The sequence below is a fragment of the Taudactylus pleione genome, unplaced genomic scaffold, assembly GCF_031769625.1.
Source record: "Taudactylus pleione unplaced genomic scaffold, aTauple2 ptg000061l, whole genome shotgun sequence".
NCBI classification, from domain to species: Eukaryota; Metazoa; Chordata; class Amphibia; order Anura; family Myobatrachidae; genus Taudactylus; species Taudactylus pleione.
This window is the reverse complement of record NW_028284463.1, coordinates 8,468,744-8,477,603: the sequence shown is the minus strand read 5'-3', so window position 1 is coordinate 8,477,603 and position 8,860 is coordinate 8,468,744.

The window sequence follows — 8,860 nt, the reverse complement described above, 5'->3', positions numbered from 1 at the left end:
GTATTCTATTGGTACACTATTTGTACACTGTTGGGTTTCCTGGTCTTTTGTACCTTGGTTCTGATTGATCCAGGTACATCCATCTTGGGCTATTGATGCAACAATTGGTTGGATGAGGAAAGCTGTCCTACAATACACTAAGGCACACAATTACCCAAAAATAGAGCTCAGCTACTGTATACAATTTTTGCCTCTCGTATTAGAGGTGGGCAAATCTAATCATAATGGTTATCTTACCTGAACTACTTCTCTAGACTCACAAGGGCATCTCTAAATTTCTGAAAATTTATTTGGAATAACTAAAAAAAATGTAGATTGAGACTAATTTAGGTACAACAATCTAAACATCAAGGTGCATGAATTTGCTAAATGTGGTCCTTTATAGACATGCAGCACAGCTGTCATAGATTTGGGAATGGATTTACACTACTTGTATTTATGCTAATACCTCCTTGGAGCAGAGTTTACTCCCAGAGATAAGGTTGACCATTTACTCCACATTCATTACTGTGAGCTGTCACAACCTGCTCAAGAAAACCAGCTTATTATGTCTGTGAGGCAAACTTGGTATAAGTTGAGATTTAAATGTTGAAAAAAAATCTCTATTACTCCATTTATCTACTTTTGAAAGATATTTTTTTTCCAGGATAGCATGATGGCCTACCCTTTCACAGAGTAGAATAAGACAATATTTAGACTCTGCTACTTAAAAAACATTTACTTTCTTGACTATTCTTGAACAATAATTATGTAATTGCACTGTTTCAGATGGCTTTTCTTCAAGTCCAATACTATGTGAGCTGTTTAGCATGGGTAACTTCTATCCGTAATTGTCACAACTCTGTTGATACTTTTCATTCACAGCCTCAAACTGGCCATAAGGCTATTTCTATACCTGAAACCAATTAGGTATACAATTTTTTGGTCAGCCATACAGGTTATTTGATTAAAATTCAAACATAGATAAATTGAGAAAATATATATATATATATTAGGGGTGAGCGGGTTCGGTTTTACTCGGATTTACTCAGATCTTTAAACGGCATTTTATTGGCTATTGCCTATCATGTGTTTTGGATAGCCAATATAATAAATCTGAATTTGCGGTAAAGTGGCGATAAGAACCGAGTAAATCCAAGTAAAACCGAACCGCTCACCCCTACTATATATATATATAATAAGTTTTAATCTACTAATATACTAAGCTTACTTGATTAGCATATGACTCCCAAAACTGAAGAGTAAATATCATCTGGCATTTTATGCACAGACATGAATTCTGGGCACTACCATGCACAGATGAAACCACAAGTCATATGACAGTTAGGATATATAAGCTAAAGTAGGTATAATCTTTCCCAAGATATATATCTGTCCAACATTCATACTGCCCTGTATAGTAAGCAGCTGTTCTGACTAAGCAATTGTTTTAAAATGTTTATTATTATTAGCCTTCATGTATATGGCACCACAAGGGTTCTGCAGCACCTTACGAAGTACAAACATACAAAGAACAAATGAGAGAACAAGAAAACAGTGGCTTATAGTACAAAACAATGCAGGACAAGGACATGTTTTATAAATATTGCTGCATTAGTGATCATAATAGTCAACAAGCAGCAGGGCATAAGCAACCAAGTATTAGGTGCCCTTGTGAGGAGTTAGGTGTAGATGATGGTATGAGTAAGGGAAAAAGAAGCACAGGAGGGAAGAGGGCCCTGCTCATGAGTCTTTATATTCTAAAGGGGAGGGGCAGACATACATGGGTGACACAGATGGGGAAGACAGTGAGGATGGAGCATGGAGCAGTGGGTTATGATGAGAGTTGGAAGGCTATGCTTGGGTATTTTGGGCCTGTTTGAAGATTTGTAGAGTCTGAGAGAAAGGGAGAGAGTTCCATAGGTAGGGAACAGTATGGGCAAAATCTTAGAGACGGTAGTGGGAGGAAGTAATCAGGTGGCAGGAAAGGTGGTGTGCATTGGTTGAGCAAAGTGAACTGGCAGTAGTGTGAAGGGAGATGAGGTCTGAGATGTAAATGGGAGAGGATTGGATGGGGGCTTTGTAAGTAAGGGTAAAACCTTTGAATTGGGTTAAAGCGGAGCCAGTGTTGGGCTTGTAGGAGAGAGGAGGCAGATGTAGAATGTTTGGAGATGAGAAGATGAGCTAAGCAAAATAATTGATGACAGAGTGGAGTGGCAATTAGAGAGGCCAGATAGGAGGATGTTACAGTAGTCCAATCTGGAGATGACCAGTAAGTGGATGAGGGTCTTAGTAGCATCCATGATGAGAAAGGCTCTGATCTTAGAAATATTTTGAGATGGAAATGGCAGTAGTGTCAGAGGTACAGAATGTGTGGTTTGAAGGAGAGGGGGCAGAATCAAGGATAATTCCAAGACAGTGCACTTGAATGCTAGAAGCATTGGTTGACCTGTCAATAGATAATGAAATTGTGGGTAGTGAGATTATGTGGGAGGGTGGGAAGATAATTATCTAAGACTTAGACATGTTAAGTTTAAGAAAATATTGGGAAATCCAGGATGATACAGCAGAGAGACAGTTGGAGATACGAGTAAGGAAAGAAGGTGAGAGGTCATGGGAGGAGAGGTAGATCTGTGTATCATCAGCATATAGATGATATTGGAGGCCAAAAAAGCTGATGAGTTCACCTAAAGAAGATGTATAGAGGGAGAATAAGAGAGATCCAAGAACAGAACCTTGGGGAACACCTACTTTTAGTGAAAGTTGGGGGGAAAGAGTCAGGAGAGGAGACAGAGAAGGAATGGACAGAGAGATAGGAGGACAGCCAGGAGATGGCAGTATCACATAGACCAAGGGAGTGAAGGAATTGCAGGAGGAGAGGGTGGTCCACAGAGTCAAAAGCAGCAGAGAGGTCGATGAGAATGAACTGAGAGTAGTAGCCCTTGGATTTGGCAGCAAGGAGGTCACTGCTGACTTTTGTGAGGGCAGTTTTAGTGGAGTGGAAAGACCGGAAGCCAGACTAAAATTGGTCAAGCTGGGATTGGGAGGAAAGAAAGGCAGTAAGGTGGTTGATAACAATAAGCTCAAGGAGTTTGGAGTCAAAAGGGAAGAAAGGGATGGGTTGGTATTTGGAGACAGTGTTAGGATCAATGGTAGGTTTTTTAAGAATGGCAAGCTTGAATAAAAAAGGGACAGTACTGTATGAGAGGAAAAGATTGAGAATGTGGGCAAGATGGGAACAGGCAAAAGGAGAGAGGTGGCAGAGGAGGCAGAAAGAGATAGGGTCATGGGGGCAGTTGAAGGAGATGAAGAATAGATGATGTCCATAACTTCCTCTCCAAATACAGAGGAGAAAGATGTCAGAAGTGGTAAAATGGATGGGAGGGGTGTTCAGGGAAAGGAGTAGGTGGAGTGCTGGCAGTCTCTTAGATATTTTGTTCTAATGTATGGTATCAATTTTAGATGTGAATTATGTGGCAAAGTCAAGGGCAGATAGTGAGGAGGGTAGGCAGAATAGAGAGTTAAAAGTAGCAAAGAGATGATGGGGGTATGAGGACTGGAAGGAGATAAGGTTCTTGAAATACTATTGTTTAGAGAGGGAAAGGGCAGCACTGTAGGATGAGAGGATACATTTACAATAGAGGAAGTCTGCATTATAGTGAGATTTCCTGCACTATCGCTCAGGTTCATGAACATTTTTGTAGGTATCTGGTGCATTTAAAATGCCAGGGTTGATGTTTGGACCTGTAATGGCGAGTATTGGTTGCCGGAGCAACAGAGTCAAGTAAGTAAGGGAGGCATTGTATATTGAAGTGGATTGTTTGGGGCAGGATAGAGAGAGCATAGGGGAGAGAAGTGAGTCAATCAGGGATGATAAGGAAACACTGTTGATAGCCTTAATGATAGTAGCCTAAGGAAAGTTGGACGATACGTCAAAAGAGAGAAAGTGATGTTAAGAGAGGGGGAATTGGGAATTTATGAAATCGGAGATATTATAATGATGAGTGAAAACCAGTGAGTGCCCATCACAAAAAGTGAGTGGCCATCACATGGGAGGGTGAGTTGTTCCATTGGGAGAGATGAAATGATGATGTGAGGGTAAGGAGTTTAGATGCAGATAATTCTGTGGGGATATTGATAGGGATATTAAAGCCACTTAAGATGATGGAGGTAAGATCTGAAGAGAAGAAGTGAGGGAGCCAAAAAGCAAATTTGTCAAGGAATTTGGAAGGAGAGTCAAAGGGATGGTAAATGACGTCTACTTGAAAGTGAACAAGTTGGAAGAGCTGTATAACAAGAACCTCAAGTGTAGTGAATGTAAGTGATGGTACAGAGGGAATTAGTTGCACAAAGGCATCTCATGCACAGTATAGAAAATCAGTCACAAGAAACCATTCAGTTTCTATGGAGCAATAATATCAGCCTAAGAGTAGCAGGCAGTGGTAAGATTTCAGAGATGTAGCTTTGAAATCTAAAGTAGACATTTTTTAAAATGTTAAATAAACCTGTTTTTTACTTTTAAAAAATGTGATGGTTCTTTGCCCAAATTTCACTGCTGCCTGCAACTCACAGGCAATTACTATTGGGTTTATACCTTTTCAAAGAGTTTGAAAAGGCTAAAACAGGCTTAGTACAATGATTGGACAGTTTATTTTCATTAACAATCAAAACACTCTCTAAGATCCAGAAATCTGACGTTTAGTTATTTCTTATAGTAATGTATACCAATGGGTATGAAGTTCCGGTGGCTGAATAGCCACTGGTTCATATCCCGATGCCTGCAGCCCAAAGAGAGAAGATCCTGACAGGGCAGGTAAGTACTCTATCCCTACCCCTCTCCCCCCTAACCCTTCCTTAGTGATGCCTAACCACCCCCCCTAGAGCCTGAACCTAACCTCCCCCCTGGGGTCCCTAACCCCCCTTACCACACCCTAAACCTAACCCTCCTGAGGGGGTGCCTAACCCTAACCTCCCCCCAGGGGTGCCTAACCCTAAGCCTCCCCCCTAGGGGTGCCTAACCCTAACCTTCCCCCCAAAACCTAACCCTAACCCTGCTACGCACCCTAAATCTAACCCTGCCCCATGGCTAATGCTAAGGGTGCCCAGACTTACCTGGTTTGGTCCAGCATCCTTTGGCTTTCCGGTTTCGGGATTATAATAGGCGTTGGTATTTCGACACCTATCTTAAATCCCTTGTCGGGATTTAGATGTTGGTATTGAGACTGCGGCTGCTGGTCTCATAATTACATGCTATAAAAAGTAACAAAACATATACAGGCACTATGTATGCTCAAAATTCACAATAAAAATTAAATAAAAATAGCATAGGATAAATGTCAGTAAGTCCTTTTCTATTCCACAATGTTGTTTCAATAAAACATATCTTCTTTATTGTTCTTGTTTAGAAAATGATGATATTTCTATATGCTGAGGAGAGGGGAGATTCTTCCTATTGATGGGTAGTTTCTTATTATATCATAAGTATTCAGCTCAGAAGTGAATGGAAAGTAGAAAAAAACAGATATAGTGTAGTATGTTCTAAAAAATTAATTCACTTTATTTGTAACAGTAAAAATCACTTTCACATTAAGGAATAATCCCAATCATTCATAACAAACGTAGGTCATTCAGAAAAAGTACATAAACACTTATATGTTCCTCCCAAGAGAGTTGTATGTGCCCGTACCTTGGAAGCTCCAGATTAGGAGCAATGGTGGAAGCACAAAAGGGGAGCTCTGGATATCTCCACTCTGTCCTTCAGATGGAAACGAGGATGCCTGCTGTATCCATTGGTTCCTTTTAGTCTGCTATCATGGTAAATTAGGGCAGTTCTCCTTAGAATGTGGACACAGTTGGAGTCTCTTAATAGCCACCAACACATTTTGATCCCTGTAATATTCTTCCTCAGGGTTGTGTGTGCCCTGAGGAAGAATGTTACAGGATGCAAAATGCGTTGGTGGCTATTAAGAGACATTTTTAAAAATCCTTTATATCCAAAATGTGCATCCCATAAAGTGTCTATCTTTAATTTTTTATGGAAGTGTCTTCACAGTAAACACTTTTGTTTACAGGTCTAGAATTTCACAACTGGATTTCTTGTGAATAATTTAATTCTTACCCCTGTGTAAACTATTTATGTAATTCTTCCATGAGGTACCACAATGCACAATGGAGTCCACAAGATCACAGTGGTGATATCAACTGTAGGTCAAAAGAGTGTTCTCCAGACATGGATACAAAATGCCATCCCCTCCTTCCATGTGGTACATTTACTAAGAATTGGTATTTATGTCATTAGCAGTTTATCATCTGTTATCCAGTGAGACTGAATTCTGCTGATCTACTAAAGCCAAAATTGACAGGAAACTGCTGAATAGCAAGACTTTAAAAAACAATTGAACATCAGTTATCCCAGTGGTTCTCAAACCCCACACAGATCACATTTTCCAGGTCACCCAGCAGGTGCAAAGGTGTATTCATTATTCACTGACACATTTTAAATGATTCACATGTGTAGCTAATTATTTCACTTGTGATTCTGTGTGGAGACCTGGAAAAAAAATCACTGTTTGGGGTCCTGAGGACCAAGTTTGAGAATCTGTGAGTTAAGCATTGATGTATGATTAACCCATATTTACTAGGCATTAACTTTAGAAACCACTTGTATACCGATGTCAAAACCACTCAAATAATGGACTGGCTGATGTAGAATGTTAAAACACATTCTATTGGTCAAGACTTCATTATGATACCTATCAAAATGGACACAAGCATATGGAACACTGTGAAATATAGAAAATGTAAGGTTAATGTTACAAGTGAGCACTCCAACAACAACAATAAAAATAGTGGACATAACATATATTCACACAAGTAAAATGGTCACTCCCCTCTGATAAACATATAGAAAAGTTCCAAATAGTCCTGTATACTTTACAGAAACTACTGTAGCAGAGTCAGTTCCTTATTTAGGGGTATTTTCTCATCCTAACTCTCCTTTGTCCACTAGGTATTGAGAGAGTGCCTTATCTCAAATGAAGGATAGAGAGAAAAAGCAAGCATAGTGTCATTCTTTTTAATTAATCAAAGATGCAACACATCAGAAACCGAACATATGTACAACTAGTAACAGGACTAAACACAACTGCAATTCTTAAGTGGCAATACAGTAAACTGTTACCAGCAGTACTTTCAGAACTGTGTTTGGCCAGTTCTAAAAAGCATAATGTGAGAGTCCCATGGAGTGTCTGGATACTCCTCGGTACTGCAGCATATTCCCGCCATCATAAACCATGCAGCCACTCAGGAATCACCCTAATTACCAATGTGTTTCAAAACAAATTTAGGTTCTTTTTCAAGGCCAGACAGGTGAACTCACCTAATGGACATAGGAGAGTTGGGATAAGAAAATACCCCTAAATAAGGAATTGGCTTGTTTCTTCAAAGGATACAGAACTATTTGGAACTTTTTTATATGTTTATTGAAGGGAAGTGATTATTTTTTGTATGAATATATGTTATGTCCACTATTTTTGATTGTTGTTGTTGGAGGGCTCATGGGTAACATTAACCTTACATTTTCTATATTTCAATGCATGTTTTAGGGTTGTCAAGGAACACCCCAAATTAGTTTTTTGACCTGTAAGCAGTTCCTAGCACACATTGGATTTCCTATGTTTTTGTTTCATATGGAATACTGTGGCTGCAGTCAATGTGGCATTTCTAGGTAACGCTATAGTATATGCAGCACTCCATCAGATGACTATGGGTAGCCAAGAGGCAGAAGCAGAGGAGCATCAGCAGCTTCATGAGGTTTCACAGAACCTACACAGTCCTATGTTCTTCTAGGAGATGCTTGAACCATAATGCTGTGTGTCATGGCAAACTCATATAAATGTACTTCATCAATTATAACAAATTAATGTACCTTTTTTCAATATTGAGTTTGTATTCCCCAATGGGATTTTCCTCATAAGCAGCAATCACAGTCAAAAAAAGAAAATTAAATAAATAATAGTATTTTAATAAAATAAACACCCTGTAGACTGAAAAAGGAGCAGTGCAATTCTCAGCCAAGAGATAGTATAGATAAATCACAGAGTGGTTTCACATCCTTCTAAGTTTCATGCACATAAGAAATATGATATACACCTGCCTATCAGAAGTTTATTTTCCTGATATCAGTCACCAATAATTGGAAAGATAGCTTTTTTACACTGAGTAGTAATGGTTTACTGGAAAGAAAGGAAAAAAGCACTATAAAGTGCAGATAAATACAAATTTTTGATGGACACATAAAATAGATTCCATAAAATATGTACATTGGCAAGACTCAATTAACAGCAATAGCCTCATACCAGAGGAAGATGGGAAAATTGCTTTCAGCTAAGTCAGTTGCACCAGAGACAAAGATGGAAATGTGCGGGATGACTAACAACTCATTAGATTTTTTCCTCAATTTATCTCTTAATTCTTTCCATTTATCTATATAAAAAGTTCCTATCAATGGAATATCTGGATATTTTGAATGCAAAGTCCTCAGAAATTTCAGTCATGCTTCCATACTTCTCATACATTACACTTGCTGGATGCCTTCCAGGATCTCTACCATTAGAGATTCTTTGGCTGCTAAAGATTCCTTGTCCCACTGTAAAGGCTTATCTTTATTTTGTAATCCAGCCTTCAATATCAAGTACAATGGTAACAGGATCTGTACCCTAGTAAAAGAAAAAAAATCCTCCTTTTGGGAAACATTATAAACACGTCAGATTAAACATCCCTTCACAAACACACATGTTCCAACGTCTATTGAACTTGACCTTATAATGTATAAGAAGGTATCCAAGATACTATCTAGTATATGAGATGTTGACTGTAGCCT